Source organism: Tupaia chinensis, unplaced genomic scaffold (genome assembly GCF_000334495.1).
Source record: "Tupaia chinensis unplaced genomic scaffold, TupChi_1.0 Scaffold143811_1, whole genome shotgun sequence".
In the NCBI taxonomy this organism is placed as follows: domain Eukaryota; kingdom Metazoa; phylum Chordata; class Mammalia; order Scandentia; family Tupaiidae; genus Tupaia; species Tupaia belangeri.
Window position 1 is genome coordinate 343,673 of NW_006203661.1, and position 19,945 is coordinate 363,617.

The 19,945-nt window shown below is 52.0% G+C and overlaps 1 long non-coding RNA gene across 2 annotated transcripts; it reads left to right on the forward strand.

The window, feature by feature from the left end:
* The first annotated feature begins 822 nt into the window (after positions 1-822).
* Positions 823-19,357, forward strand: LOC102467743 (uncharacterized). 2 transcript variants are annotated; one of them, XR_336953.1, is made up of 3 exons: positions 823-1,017; positions 17,748-18,011; positions 18,885-19,357. It is a non-coding gene; the product is annotated as an uncharacterized LOC102467743 (long non-coding RNA). The 2 variants fall into 2 exon arrangements; XR_336952.1 differs by having other exon boundaries at positions 17,748-17,934.
* The last annotated feature ends 588 nt before the right edge of the window (positions 19,358-19,945 follow it).

The window sequence follows — 19,945 nt, forward strand, 5'->3', positions numbered from 1 at the left end:
GACGGGAGGGTGTCCTGGGTGCCCCGAATCAGTACCCGAGGGAGGCAGCCGGCAGCAGAGAAAGGGGCGGCGGCCCTGAGGCGTCAGCAGCACAGATGCATCTGGAGTCGCACCGCCCTCTCCACCCGCCCCTGCACGGCGGTGACATGCTGGCCCCTGTGGGACGCCCCTGGAAGCCCTGTGCCAGGCGCGTGCCCACGACCTGGGCTGACGGGGTGGGTTGCAATAGGAAAACCTTCCTGGCATGTTCATGAGGAAACCTTGTCCGTCTCTTGAGAAATAAATAAACAAAACAACCTTGGTACCGCTGACCTGGCAGGTATTGTATGCTCCCTGTTTAAATGTGATGTCGGTGAGGGACAGAGGTGGCCCACAGCCGCTGTGGCGGCCCAGTCTGTGGAGGGCAGCGAGGGGAGGCCAGCTGTCCTGCCTGCTCTCGCGACACTGGATCTGGTGGTGGCTTAGAGCCCTGGTGCCGGGGGACTGCTCAGGGGCGCCCAGGGCCTGCCCAGCAGCCTCCTCCCCACCACCACGGACGCCCCGACAGCAGGAGGGCCGGAGAGCACGCAGGAGCTGCAGCCGTGCACGCCGTAGTCTGGAAGAATGTAAGAGAGGGGCGGGCAGGGCGAGCGCGGTCGGCAGCCAAAGGCAGCACGAGTCGTCCAGGCGACAGGAGGCACCGTTTGCAGACGATGGTCCGGAGAGGACTTGCACTGCGCGAGCGTAGGCTGGTGCTTGCAGGCCGTGGGAAAAGTGTCAGATGCTTCGTTATTTTTAGAAAGTCCGAGGATGTGTTGCCGGGTAAGAGAGGAACTAGGAGGACTCCGGGCCGTGCGAGTCTCGGCCGGCCGGGTCAGCAGAGCTGTGGGCAGCAGGAAGGCCGGCCTGTGTGGGGATGGCCACCAAGCCCGCTCCGGAGCCGGAGTCTCGCGGAAATGACGCCTGATGGGGAGGTAACTACAGAGAAATGCTGGTTCCACGCTCCGGGTCTGAGTACTGTCGGAGCCCCAGAGACAGGTACGAGAGCGCCTGACGGGCAGGGAGGGGAAGGGAGAGCCCTGGAGCAAAGCCGGGCAGCGAGGAAGCAGCCGAGGCTCACCACACCGATTCCGTGATGGCTTGGGCGCACGCTGGCCGAGCAGGGCGCAGACTCCCGAGCACCCGCGTCCTGGCTGCAGCACTGGCGCAGAAGCCGGTCAGCTCCGCGCTTTGGCAGCAGTTCTGGGTCTACAGCCGGGGCAGTGTGGCAAGGGGACACGCTCCTCTCACCCAGCCTGCAGCGTGTGACTGCAGCGTGTGAAAGCTGTGTCCCCGTCCCCACCCCATCGAGCCTTCCTGGCTCATCTCGTGGGCTGGTGTTCAGGACATGGTCCTCATAAAGCCACTCACGGCTTGCAGAGGAGCGTCATTGTCCTACTGAGGAAGTAGACACGGGACCGAGGTCAGTGAGGCATCAAGCTGTGAAAGCTCAGCACGCAGTGAAGCCGCGTGTACGAAGTGCCCCTTTCTCCAGGCTGTGGACAGTAGTAGGTGATAGTCCACGCAGCCCGTGCAGAACCCACCCCACGGCAGGCTCCAGCCGCCACTGCATTGGCCAGGCTGGCAGTCCTGGGGACGTGAGGTCCCCACCGGGCCCTCCTTCTGCCCGCACACGGTGATGCCCCATCGCAGGACGGAAAGAAGCCGGCACCTGTGCGTGGGCAACGGCTCCTGCTGACCAGAGCAGGGCCCGGGAGACTGCTGCGGTGTGTCCGCTGGTTCTCCTGGAGCCCACCAGCTGCAGCATCGGAGGCAACGCCCGCAGGCAGGGATGGCCGGACAGGCCGTAACCTCCCGTGAAATCTTCCCACTGAGGCCAGACTCAGCTTCAGACTTCCTCCGTGACACTCCAGGCAGCCCAGCCAAGCCTGGGGGGCTAAACTCACGACAAAAGTCAGCTCCCTGGGAGGGGACGGGTGGGGACAGCTGAGGCCCTCCGAGCAGCGCAGCGAGCTAGCTTCCGAGCTGGGTCTGACCTGTCGGAGGCTGAGAGCGCACACCGGCTGCAGGGGGTGGCATGGTCAGGCTCTGCTTCGCTGCCCAGGTCTCCCTGGGGCCAACAGTGGCCCGTCTGGGAAGAAGGAGGAGACACGCAAGCTGGCCCCTGCTCCCGTGGCGTGCGGGAGGGCCCTGCCCGGCCAAGGGCGCACAGGGCACCGCCGGGCCGCCTCCCCAGCGCTAGGCGCATGCTGCAGCCTCTCAGCTCGCCACCTCTGAGCCCACCGCCGGGACGCCGTGCAGAGGCTGTGAACGCTGAGGAGGGCCTACCTACGGGAGGCGAGCACCGAGTGCCAGCCGCGACCTTCCCGTCGCTCTCGGTAAGGGTGCAGCCCGCAGCTGGAGCGCAGTGGCCAGGAGTGGCTGGTGGTGAGGCGCTGAGGCCCGGTAAAAGGCCCCACGGGAAGACTCCAGTGACAACGCGGCCCCCACATGGCAGGAGCGGTGGGCCAGGGGGAGAGGACCAGCTCCGGAGCTGGTCACAGGGCAGGGTGCAGGGGGCAAGGGGCCCTGGGGGCTGTGTGCCAAAGCCTGTCGGAGGGTCTGATCGGAGGCCACCGCCCTGCACCGCGGTTTCGCCACACCCCCGATGCTGAGGCCCCATGGGCAGGGTGGCCTGTGTGCCCACCATGCTGGCGGGCAGTGGCTGGCAGTAGGGTCACAGTGTGAAGACTTCTGGGGGATGTCTGTCTGTCTGTCCCTCTGTTGCTGTCCCTCATGGACGAACTAGATGGGGCAGGACAGTGCAGGGATGTCTGTCTGTCTGTCCCTCTGTCGCTGTCCCTCATGGACGATCTAGATGGGGCAGGACAGTGCAGGAATGTCTGTCTGTCTGTCCCTCTGTCGCTGTCCCTCATGGACAAACTAGATGGGGCAGGACAGTGCAGGGCTAACAGCGTGCTCTGACACCTGGCCCATGGGGGTGTGCAGGGTGTCCAGAGGCCGCCCTGACTGCAGACACAGGCGGCTGGGTGGGGCCTGGCTTCCAGACCCTACTGCCTCTGCTCTCTCGCTCATGGAGAAAACAAATCATCTTTCAAATAAGCAAAGTAACAAAGGGGAAGTGGGCCAGGGCAGACACGACTAGACACGTGGGGAGAGGCCCGACGGGGACATAGGACCCCCGGTTCTTCCAGTCGTCCTCGCTGTGGAAACGGATTCTACCTGGGCCTGACGGCCTGGCTTCCAGACCCTACTGCCTCTGCTCTCTCGCTCATGGAGAAAACAAATCATCTTTCAAATAAGCAAAGTAACAAAGGGGAAGTGGGCCAGGGCAGACACGACTAGACACGTGGGGAGAGGCCCGACGGGGACATAGGACCCCCGGTTCTTCCAGTCGTCCTCGCTGTGGAAACGGATTCTACCTGGGCCTGACACGCTCCTCCACGCGGCGCCCGGATTTCACCTTCAGGCAAGGGACCACCATCCCTGCTATCCAGAACCCGCATGCCAAGTCAGCCGCCGGCCAGCCCTGGCGGGGTGTCGTCCCAGAGCCTCTCCTGCCTTCTCCTCGGCCTGCCCTGCAGCGCAGTGGGAGCCGCCCAGGCCTCACTCTGGCAGCATTCCCTGTGCTTTTCTGCCGTCCCAGGAGGGAATCAAAACGAGGGAACAAAAAGACATCCCGGGCGGAGACCACATGCCTACGGACGCCGAGGACACGGAGTCCTCTGGGCTGCCGGCGAGGACGGAGGGGCTGTGGGAGCCGAGCTCTGACCAGCGTTCCCAGTCTGGTGCGGTGGATTCTTGAATCCGAAATCGGCCTCAGAGATCCTTTCAGAGCCAGGCCGAGTTCCAGACCTAAATCATTCCTGGCTCTAGGGTAGCATCTGCCCACGAAATAGGCTTCCACCAAGAGCTGAAACTGCAGCCGTCATCCGGAACAGCCTCAGACGGCGTTTCTGCAGTTCGAGACTCTGCCGCCGCCCGCCATCTTGCCAGTTAGTCCTGTGGGCAGGCCCGGGGGTGGTGGCAGTGCTGAGGTCCTGAGGCAGGTGCATGTGGCCATCAGGTGTGACACCCGAGACAGTGAGGCCCGCAGCACTTCCTGTGTGTTCAAACCGTGTCCTCACAGCAGAGAAGCTGGGCTGGTGGGCACGGTCTTCACTCTTGGCCCAGCTGAGTGGGACAGATTCCCAGGAGGGGAGTTGATGACCCTTTCCACACAGCATTTACTGCGGATATAGACGAGTTTTGACTCAGGAATTTATTTTTTATAAAAGTGAAAGTCAACTCCATTTGTTAACCTTCAGAAACTCCAGGCTGTGCAAGCAGATATGGAAGAAGATGCTAAGCACCTGAGTTATGAAAGCCACCGAGGTCCCTGGCAGACGCCCCCCTGGCTTCAGAGCCAAGCACGTCACCTCTGGAGATGCCTCCTGGCGGCCCCCACAGGCCAAGCCTGGGTCCTGCCAGCTGCGCTGGTGTGCGCGATGCCCACCGCCTGCCCACCTGCGGTGCCGAGGGTTATGAGGAAAGGAGGCTGCTGTGCAGAGGGAAGGGGCAGCCTTTCATCACGGAGGGGGTCAGACTGCCTCATTCACACCACTGCAGGGGTCCCGTGCTCAGTCACCCTGCTCTCCACCCCAACTACATGAAACGCAGCCTCCATCAGGACGGACACAGCGCGTTAGCTTGGTTAAAGCAGGCCCCGGGCCGCAGGATGGAGTCCTGACCCCTAACTGCTCGGAAACCAAAATGCACCGGCAGCCAAGTGCAGGGAACAGACTGGCCGAGTCCTGAGCAAAGGTTCATTTTCCTCACGCCTCAGAATCACTTCCTCCCACCAGGGCTGCTACTTTCTCCAGTGAGAGTCTCCTGCGAGGGTAAACCAGCGTGACCTGCCCTGTGCCATGCCGGGCGATTGAAGGGGCTACCCCTCTCAGGGACGGCCATGAGAGGCCTGAGTCGGTAGCTCTGCAGGGGCTCATCTCAAACTGTCCCCGCGGAAGGTGCTAGTCCCACCCCGAGGTGCAAAGTCTGTGCTGGCCGACTTTAAACCTCCTCATCCCATGGAGTCAGAGTCGGTGATGGTGACTTGGATAATTCTGCGAGAAACTCGAAGGGTTAAGAGACAGATTAAAAAGCCCAGTCCCAACATGAGACAGGAGTTTCCACGCCTAGCTGAAGACACCCAGGGGATCTCAGTCCTCCCTCACCTGAATGGCAGGAGAGAGCAGCACCCCGCGTCCCCTAGACACAGGCTGGGGCAGCAACAGCACCCGGCAGCCCCGCGGCCCAGGGCCTGGGCTGGTGGCCTCGTGGGGTTCCCACTGCAGAGTTACAACAACGCGGGAATATGTCGAGCGTAAGAAGAGTGTAGACAGGGAAACATGCTTTTGCTTGTTACGTCGTGGAGAAATCTCATCTTCTTCTAATTCGTCAGAGGGCATGTGAGCTTGTCCAGGAGAGACGAGGGGGAAAGAAAGCACCCTGCAATGGACGTGCTCACACCGCCACCCCTTCCCCACCCTCCACCGAGTCAGGTTTGGGGACATGGATGCTCATGTGCCCAGAGTGATTTTCAAGCTGCCAGGCCAGAATTCAAGCAGCAGGGTTGGCCCTGTGGGATCTGACTCCCTTAACCCCTAGGCCATGGGGCCAGCCCTGAAAAATCTCATCTGGGTTTCTTTTAGGAGCGTTATTTAAAAAGTTCCATGTATAATGTAACTACCGACAAAGCTTAATAACTTGGAAGCCTGGTGGCCATGGTGCTCCTCTGTGAGCTTCCCTTTGGGGTTAGGCATGTGTGCATGCCCCAAATCCTAAGGAGAATGGAGGAGAGACTGCAGTGTGGCCATCCCCCGGGGGTGATTTCTCACTTCCTCTGTCTCTCTCTGTTTCTCCAACAAGCACACATGCCCTTTAGCAAAAGTCTCTAAAAAATAAAAAGATTGAATATATCAGTAGAAACTCCCTCCTCTTTCCTTCCGTGCCCCTTTCCTCCCCAAGCCGGCCGAGTGCAGGGCGGGCCCCCTCCCACCCTCAGCAGAGGACACAGTTGCCTGCCGACCTCCCCACCGCTGCAGTACCCCGACTTGAAAGGTACCCCAGAGAGCCTGCCTCCTCTTAGTCCCAGCGAAACCTCAGCAACCCCGCGGCCGGCAGCTGAGAGCTGGTTCCAGGTGGCGTCCATGCTCCTCAGGCCACACAGTCGCACTGTGAGAGCGGAAGTGAGGACAGGTGGACACGTGGCCGGCTGTCTGGGCCCAGCGCGGCGCAGGGCGGAGGCCGGGTGCGGGGCAGAGGCCGGGTGCGGGGCGGGGAAAGCAGCGTTTCTGTCCACGCGATTCCCCTGCCCTGTGTGGCATCTGGATGTCATGCACGTCTCTCTCGTGGTGACTGTCAGAGCGTGAACACAGCACCGTGACTCCACGGGAAGATGGCCAGATGAGCAGCAGAGCCGTGGGGAAGAAGGCGTGGGAGAGCAAAGCTCTTCACTCAGCGAGAGGGGTGTGAGAGACAGACTGTGGCGGAACAGTCCGGAGCGAAGCCCCAGCCGACAGCCAGGCCCAGGGAGGACTAGAGGCTCCTGCAACCATGGCCTCCCCGTCACAGAGGAGGGACCGATTCTCTCATGAGTCAGCATTAAAAGGACATTTCACCGAAGCCATGTCTTACCGTGCAAAATCGCTCATCAGTGCTGGCAAGCGCCGGCAGGTCGGGCGGCTCACCGCTGGGCTAAGGCCAGGGTGGACGTGTCCAAAATGAAGAGGGGGGAAAGGAGTGGCCAGGAGGAGCACGCCCAGGCCTCCCGGCTCCCACCGCTCCTGCAGGGTGGCTTCCACAGCCACGGGGTCACCAGTCATTGGTACTGTGGGTGGCATAGGCCAGACCTACCCAAGCACGTGTATGTGATGGAAAATGTACCCGTGAGCAGAGCCCACACGGAAACTCAGAACCGACGCCCAGCGGTGGTGTGGTGGCGGAAGACTGGACTCCCCATGGCCGATGTGCAGCTCACGGGTTCTCAGTCCTGGCGGCCTGAGGGACACACCTGGATGTGTGTGCATGCACAAACCCCGAAGGAGAGGGCAGAGGCTCAGTCACGGCATGTGGGGGTGCGTTCTCACTCTCTCCCACCCCTCCTGGGAGCCCGTGAGCCCTCCAGCAAATCAAAAAAGAAAAGAAGAACTGCAGCCACGCAGCAGCTCGGGAGCACAGTGCAGCCACACACACGGCCCCAGCGATGGCACTTCCTGGCCCCATCCTCAGATGCAGAATGGTGGAGAAAGTGGAGACTGTGATTTTGTAAAGAACTGTTTAATTTTACTAATCGTTATTACTATTTCTTAACTTGCTATAGGGCACTGTGCTCAGCAAAGAGAGACAGAGAAAGAGACAGCCAGAAAGCAAGCCTCCAGGTCTGGGACTTGAACTGCAGTACCCCATGTGGGAGTCCAGGTCCTTAACCACCATGCCACCTGCTGGCCCCTGAAGCAAAGGCTTTCTCTTTCTGCATGCTCACTGTACACACGTCCTACGTGACACCCGGGCCCATCCCGACCATTCAAAGGGTCTCAGGCAAGGAGTACAGGGACCTGGTTCCCTCCCCCGGCACCGCGACAGTGCCCAGCCTGCAGCGCACATCCGCGAAAATCATGACTAAGATCGGTCCTGCCGAAGAGTGCCGGCCTGGGGCGGGTCAGCGTGGCCGGAGCGCGAGGCGAGAAGCAGGAGGGGTCTCGCGGAGCTGCTGCGGAAGGGAAGGTAGCTCCACGGGAGGTGGCTCCCAAGGGCCGGAGAAGGTGCGTTTGGCGGCCAGCGCCGAGCCCAGAGCGAGGAGGCGTCTGATCCGCGTTGGTCCGCTCGGCCCAGGGGCTGGCCCCAGCACGCTCTGATGTCCCCGTCCCAGACAAAGGCCTCTGTGTCTCGTTGTGGACTTGAGCAGGTGTCTTTTAGGACCGCTGCTGAGAAATGACCCTGTTCTCGAACAGGAAGGGAGCTATGCTAATACTGGACAAACACAGCCCTCGGGCCGTCGGAAACGCCAGCTCAGCGGAGCCCGGGGCCTGCAGACCGCACAGCGTGGGAGACCTGCCCCGCTCAGCCCGCTCCCGCCCATAGCAGCTGCTCTGGCAAGTGTCCTCCTCTTCCCGCCTGGCCTCCCTGTCTGAGTGCGGAAGAACGCCCTGCGGACAGCGACATGACGACCGGCTCGCTCACAGCCGTGCAGGCTCGCTCACAGCCGTGCAGGTGGACACGTGTCTGAGACCTCTTGTAACAAGGGACTGCAATGTCTCATGACTGGCTCTGTAAGTGGCCACCCCGACACTGTCCTACTGACAGGACCGTTTCCCTGTGAGTCCACCGACTCCACAGAAGGCCACTCCTGCTACACCTTTCTCGATTTCCCAAAATCATGGGCAACAAGTGAGAGGGAAATGAAAAACTCAGAAACATCTTTTTTTACATTTATTTATTTTATTTCATTTGTTATTATTATTTTTTAATTTGACCAGAGAGAGAACGGGAAAGTGAGAAAGCAAGCTGCCAGGTCTGGGACTCAAACTACCATCTGCCATGTGGGGGTCCAGTGCCTTTAGCCACCATGCCACCTGCCAGCCCCCAGTTACAAAAATCTTCATATTGCTCTGTGTGCTAAGCAGGTGGAGGGGCCATGGTGGGATCTGTATGTGAAGACGGGAGGAAAGGATCCTTGGGTCGTTAGGGGATCAAAGGGGAATTTGGATGAAAACTGGCCATGAACACCTGTGAATCTAATGCTCGGCTTCGTTGTTAATACGCTTTTCAGCACGATCTACTTTCAACTTCAGAGGGGAAATTAACCAAATCACTTTGTCCAAATTCCTGCCCAATTCCCTCATATGATAATAAAGATTCATACATTACTGATTTTGACTAAACTGTCTTCAAACATCTGTAGCTTCACAGATAGTTATTAGAGGTAGCGCAGAGAGGTCCGGGCACCCTTTCCCAGGCTGCCCTGGAGCGTCTTGTAAAGGTCTGTACAGTCACAAAGACACAGCAGATGTAGGACACTGTCCCTGCCGCGGGGGGACAGATGTTGCCCTCTTACAGCCACGCCCCTTGCCTCCCGCCACCTCCTTCATCCCCGTCAAATACGCCCCTGCTTTCCATGTCTGTCACCTTATTACTCTGACATGTCGACGGCATGTATCTTTTAGCATTGGCTTTTTTTCATTCAACATAATTCCCAGGAGATTCAAGCAGGTTGTTGCATGTCTCCATCGCTGGCTCTTTTATCACTAAGTAGTATTCCACAGTATGGGTATACCACCCACTTGTGTATTTAACCACTCACTCCTTGAAAGACATATGGGTTGTTTCAGTTTGCAGCGATTACAAAGAAAGCCTTTATGGGCCAGCAGGTGGCATGGTGGTTAAGGCACTAGACTCCCACATGGTTGACTGAGGTTCGAGTCCCAGACCCAACAGCTTGAAAATTATGTCGGGCATGTGTGTGTATGTGCCCAAAATCCTGAGGGGGAAATGGAAGACAAGGGGCTGTGGCATAGTTATCCCCCCTGGGGAATGATTTCTAACTGTTCCCTCTTTCTGTCTACCCACAATGGGGCATGGCCTTGCCATAATCCTTTGCCCTCCATTTCTCCATCCTGTCAGGATTTGGGCCATGCACACTCAGTGCCCAGCATGGTTTTCAAGCAGACAGGGCCAGGACAGGGCATGGTCGGCCATGTAGGACCCAACTCTCTTCACTAATATGCTATACGGCTGCTCCCTGACTGGTTTAATTCTCATTGCCTTAATTGCTAATGATTTTGAACCTTATTCATGTGCTCATTTACATATGGATATCTTTTTTGGTGAAATGCCTTTTCCTGTCTTTTGTCCGTGTTTTAATTAGACGTGGCTTTCTCATTGCTCAGTGTTGAGGTACTAGATGTTGGTCCTTTGTTAGATAGGTAGTTTGCAGGCATCATAGTTCAGTCTCTAACTTTTCGTCCACTTGAAACAGTTGTCAAGTTTTATGAAGTTCAACTGATCAACTTTTCCTTTTCTGGATCATCCTTTTTGAGGGAGTGTGAAATCTAAGAACTCTACCTCTAGATAATAAATATTTTTCTCCTATTTTTTCCTAAAAATTTTAGAATTTTGCAGTTACATCTAGATCTGTGATACATTTTTAGTTCATTTTTGTATAAGTCTAAGACATAGACCAAATTAATATTTGTTGAAAGATTATTTTGTCTCCATTGAATTTTTCTGTTATTTTGTTGAAACTTAATTGGACTGGGTCAGGCAGGTGGCATGGTGTTAAGATGCTGGATTCCCACATGGCCAACCATGGTTCAATTCCTGGACCTACTGACTTGCTTTCTTGCTTTCCCACCTTCTTTATCTCTTTCTGGTAAATGCACATGCCCTATATCAAATTAAATAATAATAATAATAATAATAAATAAAATTAATATTTTTCAGAGAGATTTTTTTCTATAGGGCCCATGAGCTTGCCAGAGAGACAGAGAGAGATGGAGAAACAGAAAGCAAGAAATCACCCCCCAGGGTGCATACACCTGCTGCAGTCCCTTCTCCAGTCTCCTCTCTGGATTTTGGGCATGCATGCATACACACCTCGTGTGAGTTTTAAGCCACTGTATCCAGGACTCAAACCGCGGTCAACTACGTGGGAGTCCAGTGATGTAACCATTACACCATTTGCTGGACCCAAATATTTCTTTTTTTGAGAGAGATATTTTTTGCCACAGAGCATGTATACTTGCTGAGAGAGGGAGAGAGACAGAGACAGAGACAGAAAGCAAGAAATCACCGCCTGGGAGATGTCCTTGCCACAATCCCCCCTCCTCCATTCTCCTCTCAGTATTTTGGGCATGGACACACATGCCCAGCATGAGTTTAAAGTCACTGGGTCCAGGACTCGAACTGCAGTTGGCCATATGGGAGTCAGATACCTTAGCCACTACACCACCTGCTGTCCCCAAATAAATCATTCTGGGAAAAAAAATTGGTTGGGCTTAATTGCATGGATCTATTTCTGAGTTCTCTACTCTTTCACCTTGATCCAGGTACTCGTCCCTCCACCTATGGCCCGCAGTCCTGACCACTACCACTACATAGTCTATCCTGAAATGGGGTGGACTGATATCTTCCACCTTACTCTTCTTTTTCAAAATAATTCCTGTTTTTCCAGTTTCTTTGCCTTTTCATATAAATTTTAGAATAATTTTGTTTATATATAAAATATAGTATTTCGATAGGAACTATCAGGTCATTGGGAACTTCATGACCCACATTTGCATAGACAGAAAATATCAAAAAAAAAAAACCAGAAAATATATTATGATTTTCCTGACATACTAATACATTAAACCTGTTTATCATTCTGGGAAGAAATGACATTTCTTATGCTGAGTCTTTCTGTTTGTAAACTGTGTATTTTTCCCTATTTATTAAACTCTTCTTTTATTGGGACTAACAGATGGTTTAATAGTTATATCAATGATTCTCACATGGCTGACTGTGGTTCGAGTCCCGGACCCGGAGGCTTGAAACTTAGGCCAAGCATGCATTCTCAAGAAAAGAGAAGGAAGGAGACGGGATTGCAGCATGGCAAGGCCCCGGGGTGATTTCTCCCTCTCTGTCTCACTGGAAAGTGCACACACCCTATAGCAAAAAATCTCTCTAAAAAATAAAATAATATCTTCTTTTATCAATATTTGTACTTTTCATCATATAAGTCTTATGCATGCTTTCTTAGATTTACACTTAAGAATTGTATTTGTGAGGAACTGTAAATGATACTTCAGAAACATTCAGTGTTTCCGTGTGCATTGATAGTACAGAGATATATAATCAACATTTTAACGTACACCTGCATCCCACGGACTTACTAAGCTAACTTGTTAACTCTAGAAGTTTTGCCATAGAATTACTAGCAAGTGCACACAGGCACCCATGTCACCCGCATGTGCTCAGCAGAAAGACAGAGAGAGACAGAGAGACAGAAAGTGAGAAATTACCCCCACCAGGGGGGGTGGCCATGCCACAATCCCTTCTCCTCCATTCTCCTCTTGGGATCTTGGGCACATACACACACACCTGGTGTGAGTTTAAGCCACCAGGTCCGGGACTCGAACCGTGGTCGGCTACCCAGCGACATAGCCATTACTCCAACTGCTGTTCCCAATGTACTTTCTTGTTCCTGAAGTTGGTGCTTAATGTCTTCTTTCTTTATTCTCCATCAGTCTTGCTTGGTTTGTCGATTGCATTGATCTTTTCCACGAAACAGCTTCTGGTTTCACTGATTTTTCTCTATTATTTTGCTGTTTTCAATTTTAGTGATTCGTACTTTTATCTTTAATATTTCCTTCCTTTCACTGGTCTGTATGTCCTTTGTCCTTCTTTATCTAGTTTCTTGGAACAAGGGCTTAGATTACTTATCATTTTTCTCATTTCTAATGTATGCATTTAGTGCTGTGAATTTCTGTTCCAATATTGTTATAGTTGTGCCCTGCACATTTTCAATATTTTGTATTTTCATTTTTATTGAGCCCTATGTGTTTTTTTATTTCCCTCTAGACTTCTCTTTGGACTGATGAATTATTTATGTCATCAGGAACGTCATGATGCATAGAAAAATAGATCATAACATTCTCAATGACCCTAAAGAAGGAGTTGTTTAATTTTCAAATGTTTGGAGATTTTTTCCTATTATATTTCTTCTGTTGGCATCCAGTTTTATCCAGTTACGGTCAGGGAACACATTCAGTATCATTTCAATTCTTGTACTTGATTAGGGTTTGCTTATGGGCCAGGATGTGACTAATATGTTCTGTGGACACTGTAAAGGAATATGTACTCTGCTGTTGTTGGATGGAATGATCTATAAATGTCAGTTAGATCCTGTCGGTTAGTGGTGTTACTGAGTTCTTCTGCTTCATGGTTGACTTTCTATTTGTGTTATCAACTATTGAGAGACGGGTGTTGAAGACTCCAACTATAATTGTGGGTTTACCTATTTTTTTTCCCCTTCATCTCTGTTTCTTTACATATTTTATGACTCCATCTTCTTGATAGAGCAATCATTTTCTATTCATATAATATCCTTCTCCTTATTTATCTGATATGAATATATTCTATCTGATACTAATATAGCCATTTCTCATTTCTTTTCATTAATAGTTTCATCATTCTTTTACTTTCAATCTACCTATGTAATTATATTTGAAGCTAGTGTCTTTTTGATAGCATATATTTAGACATATTTTAATATCTACTCTGCCAATCTTGTTTTTAATTGGTATATTTAGACCATTTATATTTAATGTAATCATTGATATGTTAGAGCCTGAGTCTATCATTTCACTTTTTTTTCTGTTTCCCCCATCTCTACTTTCAACTGTTATTTGAACATTTTAAAAATTCTGTTTTTATTTATTTATATTGTTTTGATTGTTTCTTTTTGTGTAACTTTTGAAGGGGTTGCGGTAGGGATTACAGTATTACACATAACTTAGGACAACCATCATTTTACTAGTTTAACTAGTAAAGCTACAGAAATCTGACCTCCCACTGTGTCCCTTTACACTCTCACATTCAGAATTGCCATAAATGTTTTTCTGCAGTCTTCAGACATAATTTAGAAAACTCAAAAGGAAAGAAAACTTTTATCTTTGTTTACTGTGTTTTTTCTTTTTTCTTGATGTTCTGAGATTCCTTCTCTTATCCTTCCCATTATGTTCAGAGAACTTATTTTAGCTATTCTTGTTTTCAGTTTATTTATTTATATGAGAGGGGGTGTCAGAGAGAGAGAGAGAGAGAGACATCCCTACATTCTCACGCCATGATCCTGCCTTCAGCCTCAGCCAGCCAGAATCACAGGCTTGTGTGTGCATGACCAGTGTGCACAGGGGGATCTCAGAATGTGAACCCAGGGCCTTCCCACGTGGCCGCATCACTAGCAGGTGTTACCTTACTCCTGTACCTTTGTGATCGGCCTGGCCATTTTTAGGGTAGGTTAGTTGATGACAAGTATTCTTAGTTTCCCTTTATTTGAGAATATCTGACTTTCCCTCATTCCCGAAGAGAATTGTCACTGCTTTGACAATTCTTTCCTTAAACACTTGAACACTATCATGCTACTTCCTTCTGGCTCCCATGGATTCTGGTGAAAAATTACCACTCAAGTTGTTTTCTCTGTAGGTATAGCTTTTTAGGATGTCTTGGACTGATTTCAGTATTTTGTCTTTATCTGTACTGTTCAGAAATGTAATTATGGTGTATCTCAGGTGTTTGCTACTTGAGATTCTCTCCATTTCTGTAGGTTTATCTCTTGCCAAGTTTGGAAAGGTCTCAGTGATTACGCATGTGCGTCCTTTTTTTAAAACCCTACCGTCTTTCTCCTCTCTGTTTATTCATCTACCTGAGTAGGGGTACCTTTGATAGGGTCTTGCCACACTGCGATCCTCCCTCGGCAGCCTCGTCAGCCACAGTCTCAGACTCGTGTGGCTAGGCTGCTGTGCTCAAGTCAACCCAGGGCCCAGACCCAGGCCTCCGCGTGGTTCCAGTACCACGCATGTGCCCCATCACCCGTGCCACCCTTTCAGGACTCTGACAACAACAACATTTCATTTTTTGCTGTGGTTCCACAGGCCCCTAAAGTTCTTTTTAATTTTTTTTTTCTTTTTTTGGAGAGGTTTTTGCTATAGGGCGCGTGCGCTCGCCAGACAGACAGAGAGAGACAGAGAGACAGAAAGCGAGAAATCACCCCCCAGGGGGGATGGCCATGCTGCAATCCCTTCTCCTCCATTCTCCTCTCGGGATCTTGGGCATGCACGCACACACGCCTGGTGTGAGTATAAGCCACCGGGTTCGGGACTCGAACCGCGATCAACTACATGGGAGTCCAGCGACATAGCCATTACTGCTGGTCCCAATTTTTGGTTACTCTTCTTCCTTTCTGCTGCTCTCTTTCCCACTGTATTATTCTATTCATTTTATTTTTACGTTCCAAAGTTTTCATTTGGTTCTCCTTCATTTCTTTGCTGAGACTGTAGTTTTCACTTGTTTCAAGTCTTTCAAATGTTTATGGAGGCAGTTGTATTATGGCTGCTTTCAAACGTTTCAGATAACCCCGAGATCTCTGTCTTTGCTGCCGCGGATATTGATTGCCTTTTGTTCCTCATTTGAGATCTTCCTGGTTCTTAAAATGGTGAGTGACTTTCATGTTCAGTGTTTCACGTTTCGGGAGACATGTTCATATTATTAAACTGGATCTTATTTAAAGCTTATGATTTAGCTGGATTTCTTGTTGGCACAGCAGCAGAGGAAAGGGCAGCATGTGAGCTCATTACTGCTGAGTGGGAGAAGTCCTTGTTCCTCAGCCCACCTCTGCTGACACTGAGGGAGGCTGGGCACGGTTAGGATCTGCTCCCCATGTGGTCTCACAGACGGTGCAGGGGACGGAGGACCTTAGTGTTCCTGGGCTATGGTGAAATGCCCTCTCTCTCCACTAGGCTTCTCCACTATGCCATGCCAACCTGCAGAGTGGGGGACCCCATACCTTCTTGGTGGGAATGGAACTCCTTGCTGTCCACAGATCTCCACAGGGGAGGCAGGGACTCCTGCCTGTGGGATGAAGGTCCAGCTCCCTCCTTGGCCTTTTCTGACACTGGCCAGGCAGCACGTGGAGATGCTTCCTTACAGCCCAGCTCTCTGCCCAGCCCTGGCTGCACGGGTGGTGGTGGGGGCGGCTGTGACTGTTCTGAGACACTCGGTTGGATTAGAGGCATATCGCCGCCCAGCTCTCGGCCCAGCCCTGGCTGCACGGGTGGTGGTGGGGGCGGCTGTGACTGTTCTGAGACACTCGGTTGGATTAGAGGCATATCGCCGCCCAGCTCTCGGCCCAGCCCTGGCTGCACGGGTGGTGGTGGGGGCGGCTGTGACTGTTCTGAGACACTCGGTCAGATTAGAGGCATATCGCCGCAATGCTTTCTGTCTTGCTGCCCTTTATGACCCTTTGGCTGAAGAGAGCACACCTCTTTGGGGGCTTTTGGTCAGAGCCTGCTGGTGTTTCCAGTTTTCTGGCTTCTTTGCCTCCCGGCTAGGATACATGGGGCCCAAAGACAGCCCAAGGAATTCCTGACCATGCTCTTTCTCCTGTCCTGAGCTCCCTATTGGGTCTGCTTTCTTCCCTCCGCCTTGCCAGTCTTCTTGCGATGAACTCATGCATCACTTAACGTTCTGAGAAAGACATCCGTAGGCAATGCCATGGGTGTGGGCCACAGCGCGCACGAACACAGATGGAGATGATGCGCCAGCGATGGCCTGGCCCGCGGCCTGGATGCACGCTCTGCACCCAGGGCGACGCACGCACCCGCAGCCAAGTTGGATCTAAACATGCTACGCAGAGAAAGAGGGTCAGTAAAGTGCGGCACAAAGATAAAATGGTGCCCCTGGGCAGGGCACGGCATGCGTGGAGCTCGCAGGACGGAAGTTGCTCAGGGTGAGGCACCGAGTGGATAAGGAGTGATTGTGAGGCCTCTGGGCATCATTGTCCACGCTGTAGACTTTATAGACGCTATGTGCTTAGGCTGCTCGAAATTCATTTTTTACATTTTCATTTCCTGGGGCCAGCAGATGGCATGCTGATTATGTGGCTGGACTCCCACATAGTCCACCACAGTTCAAGTCCCAGACCCGGGAGCTTAAACCTCACACTGAGCACGTGTGTGTGCGTGCCAGAGTCCTGGGAGGACAGTGGAGGAGAAGGGACTGTGGCATGGCCATCCCCCTGGGGGGTGATTTCTAGCTTTCTATCTCTCTGGTGAGCGCACGTGCCTATAGCAAAAAGCCTCTAAAAAAAAAATTTCCTTTCCTTAGTAATAAATTAACCTTAGCTTACTCTAACTTTTATAGTTCATAAACTTTTTAATTCTTTTAACTTTTTGACTTTTTTATAACACTTAGCCTAAAACACAAATACACTTTACAGTTATACAAAAGATTTCGTCTTTTTATATTTATTCTCTAAAGCTTTTTCCTTATTTTCAATTTTATTTTAACTTTTTAAACACTTTTGTTAAAAACTCATACTGAAGCACATCATCGGCCCAGGCCTCCCGGGGCCAGGGTCACCAGCTCCACGGTCTTCACCTCCACGTCGTGTCCCCTGGAAGGACGACAAGCAGGAGAGAAAAGGGCGCCGAGGGACTCGGGGACCGTGAGGCGCAGGTGGCTGCTGCCGATGCGACAGGGCCTCCTGGTTTACAGGGAAGTCCTTTTGCAAGTGGAAGGAGCACATGCTGAAATAACGGTGCAGCACACAGGACACACAGACCAGCCGCGGCGAGGCGGCTACGGCAGCGGAGCGTGTGCGTCCCTCTGTGCCCGCCCGTGCGTGGTGCTCCTTTGCCAACTGTTTTAAACGTCACGGGCTGTGGTTCATCTCAGCATCCCATAAGGCAAGTCTTCCTTTTTACTGACGTTTTTCCAAGTTCGTTGTTTTGTTTTGTTTTAGGTTTTTGCCATAGGAAATGAATACACTGAAGAGAGATGGACAGAGGGGAAGTGAAAAATCACCACATCACAGTCCGTGCTCCTCTTGGGATTTTAAGCACACTTGCCAGGCACGATTTTCAAGCCACTGAGCCCAAGACTTGAACCGCAGTCAGCCATGTGGGAGTCCAGCTCCTTACCTACCACGCCACCTGCTGGCCTCATTTCCAAGCCTTTTTAAAATCTTCATGTAGGTGAACAGCCAGACGAGAAACATGAGTAGAGGAGTAACCTCACACAGAGTGGGACTGACTGAGAAGGATAGAGACCGTGAAGGGTCCGGGACTTGACGACCAGAGCCACCGTGAGGACAGCCAGACACATCGGAACCCTGGCACGTTTCAGCCGCTGCACCTGACCTCACGGAGTACCTTCTAGGAGGTAACTACTGGTGTGTCCAGGCCTGTGTCACTTCACTGAAGGCTCATCACGAAGAAAAGCCCTTGAAGAAACCTGAGGTGCTTTAGTCTAGGGATACAGGACAGAACTTACTTGAGTTTTCAGAAACATACACAGCAAGGGGTCAGGGGAGGCATGGCAGGGGGACAACTGGGCTCTCACGGGAAAGGTCTCGGGACCTGCCTGAGCACACAGGGAGCGTGCACACGCCCGAGACCCAGGCCAGCCGAGGCTGGGGGTGGCTGTAGCATGAGGCCCATTAGGGGTGTCTGTCTCTCAGACTCTCTGACTGTCTCTCACATAAATAAATACATGAGGGGTGTCTGTCTCTCAGACTCTCTGACTGTCTCTTGCATAAATTAATGCATTAGGGGTGTCTGTCTCTCAGATTCCCTGACTGTCTCTCACATAAATAAATACATTTTTGACAGCAAGAACATATTGCAAAATGGCAGAGCAGGAGACTCTGGGGTCTGTTTCTCTCCAGAAACACCAAAAAATAAAAGCCCAAATCCATCAAACCAGCCTTATGGAACTCCGGGAGATGATCAGAGATGCACCACCAGTGCGCTTGGCCAGGGAAGGCGCTGGGAGCCCTGGTGCAGCCCGGCCCGCCAAGGTGGCTTGATGACGCAGCCCACCTTCCTGTCCCAGAGGTCGGACTAGAGCTGGTCTCGAGGGATGGCTTCTGTCTGGACTTGACGGGGACAGCCCTAAGGACTGACACGTGGGTTTCTTTCTGTTTTGCTAGTTTGGAGGGCGGGGGAAGAGTTGGAGGGGCTCCCCAGAAAGAGCAGAAGACAAATGAGCAAGCGAAAGGGAGTGGAAGCACACAGCAGTCACTGGAGAACCGGCGGGGAGAACCAGGCCATGAGACGGGGGTCGGGGGGGTTGGAAGTTCCCGCTTCACCAGTCTGGCAACTTCTCCGCAGGCTGATCACAGAGCTATGGTACGACCCAGCAATTCCGCTCCTAGCGTGACCCACAAGAATTAAAAAGGGGTGTCTGATCGAAAAAAGTGTCCACAACTGTGCAAAGCAGCACTGTTCGCAACAGCCAGAAGGCGGAAACAGCAGCAGGACCCGTCAGCCAGTGAGAGGGTGAAGAAAACGTGAAACCCACCCAGCCGACCGTCAGTCAGCCGTGAAGAGGGTGCACGGGCCTGCCCCAGCGCGGAGGGCCGGAACGCGATGCCAAGGGGAGCAGTAGAGCCAGAGCACAGACGGCTTCAGGAAGTGGAATGGCAGCCCCCTGGGGCTGGAGCAGGGGCCGGTGGGGAACAATGGCCCCAGTGCCTGGGGGTTTCTTCTGGATGGTGGGAAAGCTCTGGAACGACAGTGGTGAGGCCGCACACATTGCCACTGTCCTTAATGGCATGAAACTGGACACTTGAAAGTGACTACAACGGCACATTCACGTATGTGTGCATCGTGACTCGATTCTAAGACATCACAATACAGATTCTCTGCATGTGTCACACTGAATGACCATAACGCAATCTCACGAGTTTTCTGTGGGAGATGCTAGGAGCTGTGAGCTGCATGCTTTGCACACCGTATGTAGAGAAGCTATTTGCTGATGAGAATACAGTGATAGCTGTGTCTCCGCTGACATGCGTGATTAAATTTAAACAAATTTAAAAAGTTATAAAAATATTGTGTGCTGTAAAGATGTACAATGATTAAATGTAAATTCCAAAAAAGATAAAAATGTTTAAATATGTATTCCATGTGGATTTTATTATATATTTCCATTTGTTTATATATTCCTTGTGAACAGATGCATATATGCACTCAGACATGTCTAGAAAAATAGGAATTTATTTATCATAATATTCCAGTGGGGAAGTATGGAATGCGTCCAGAGGTATAATAGAAAAATGAATAACTTTATAACTTCCTTAGTTATAGCAAGTTCTGCATGGAGAAGAGTCACTCTAAGCAGGTGATTTTGGTTTTTGTAAAGACAAGCTGGGGAAAATCGCATGTCACAT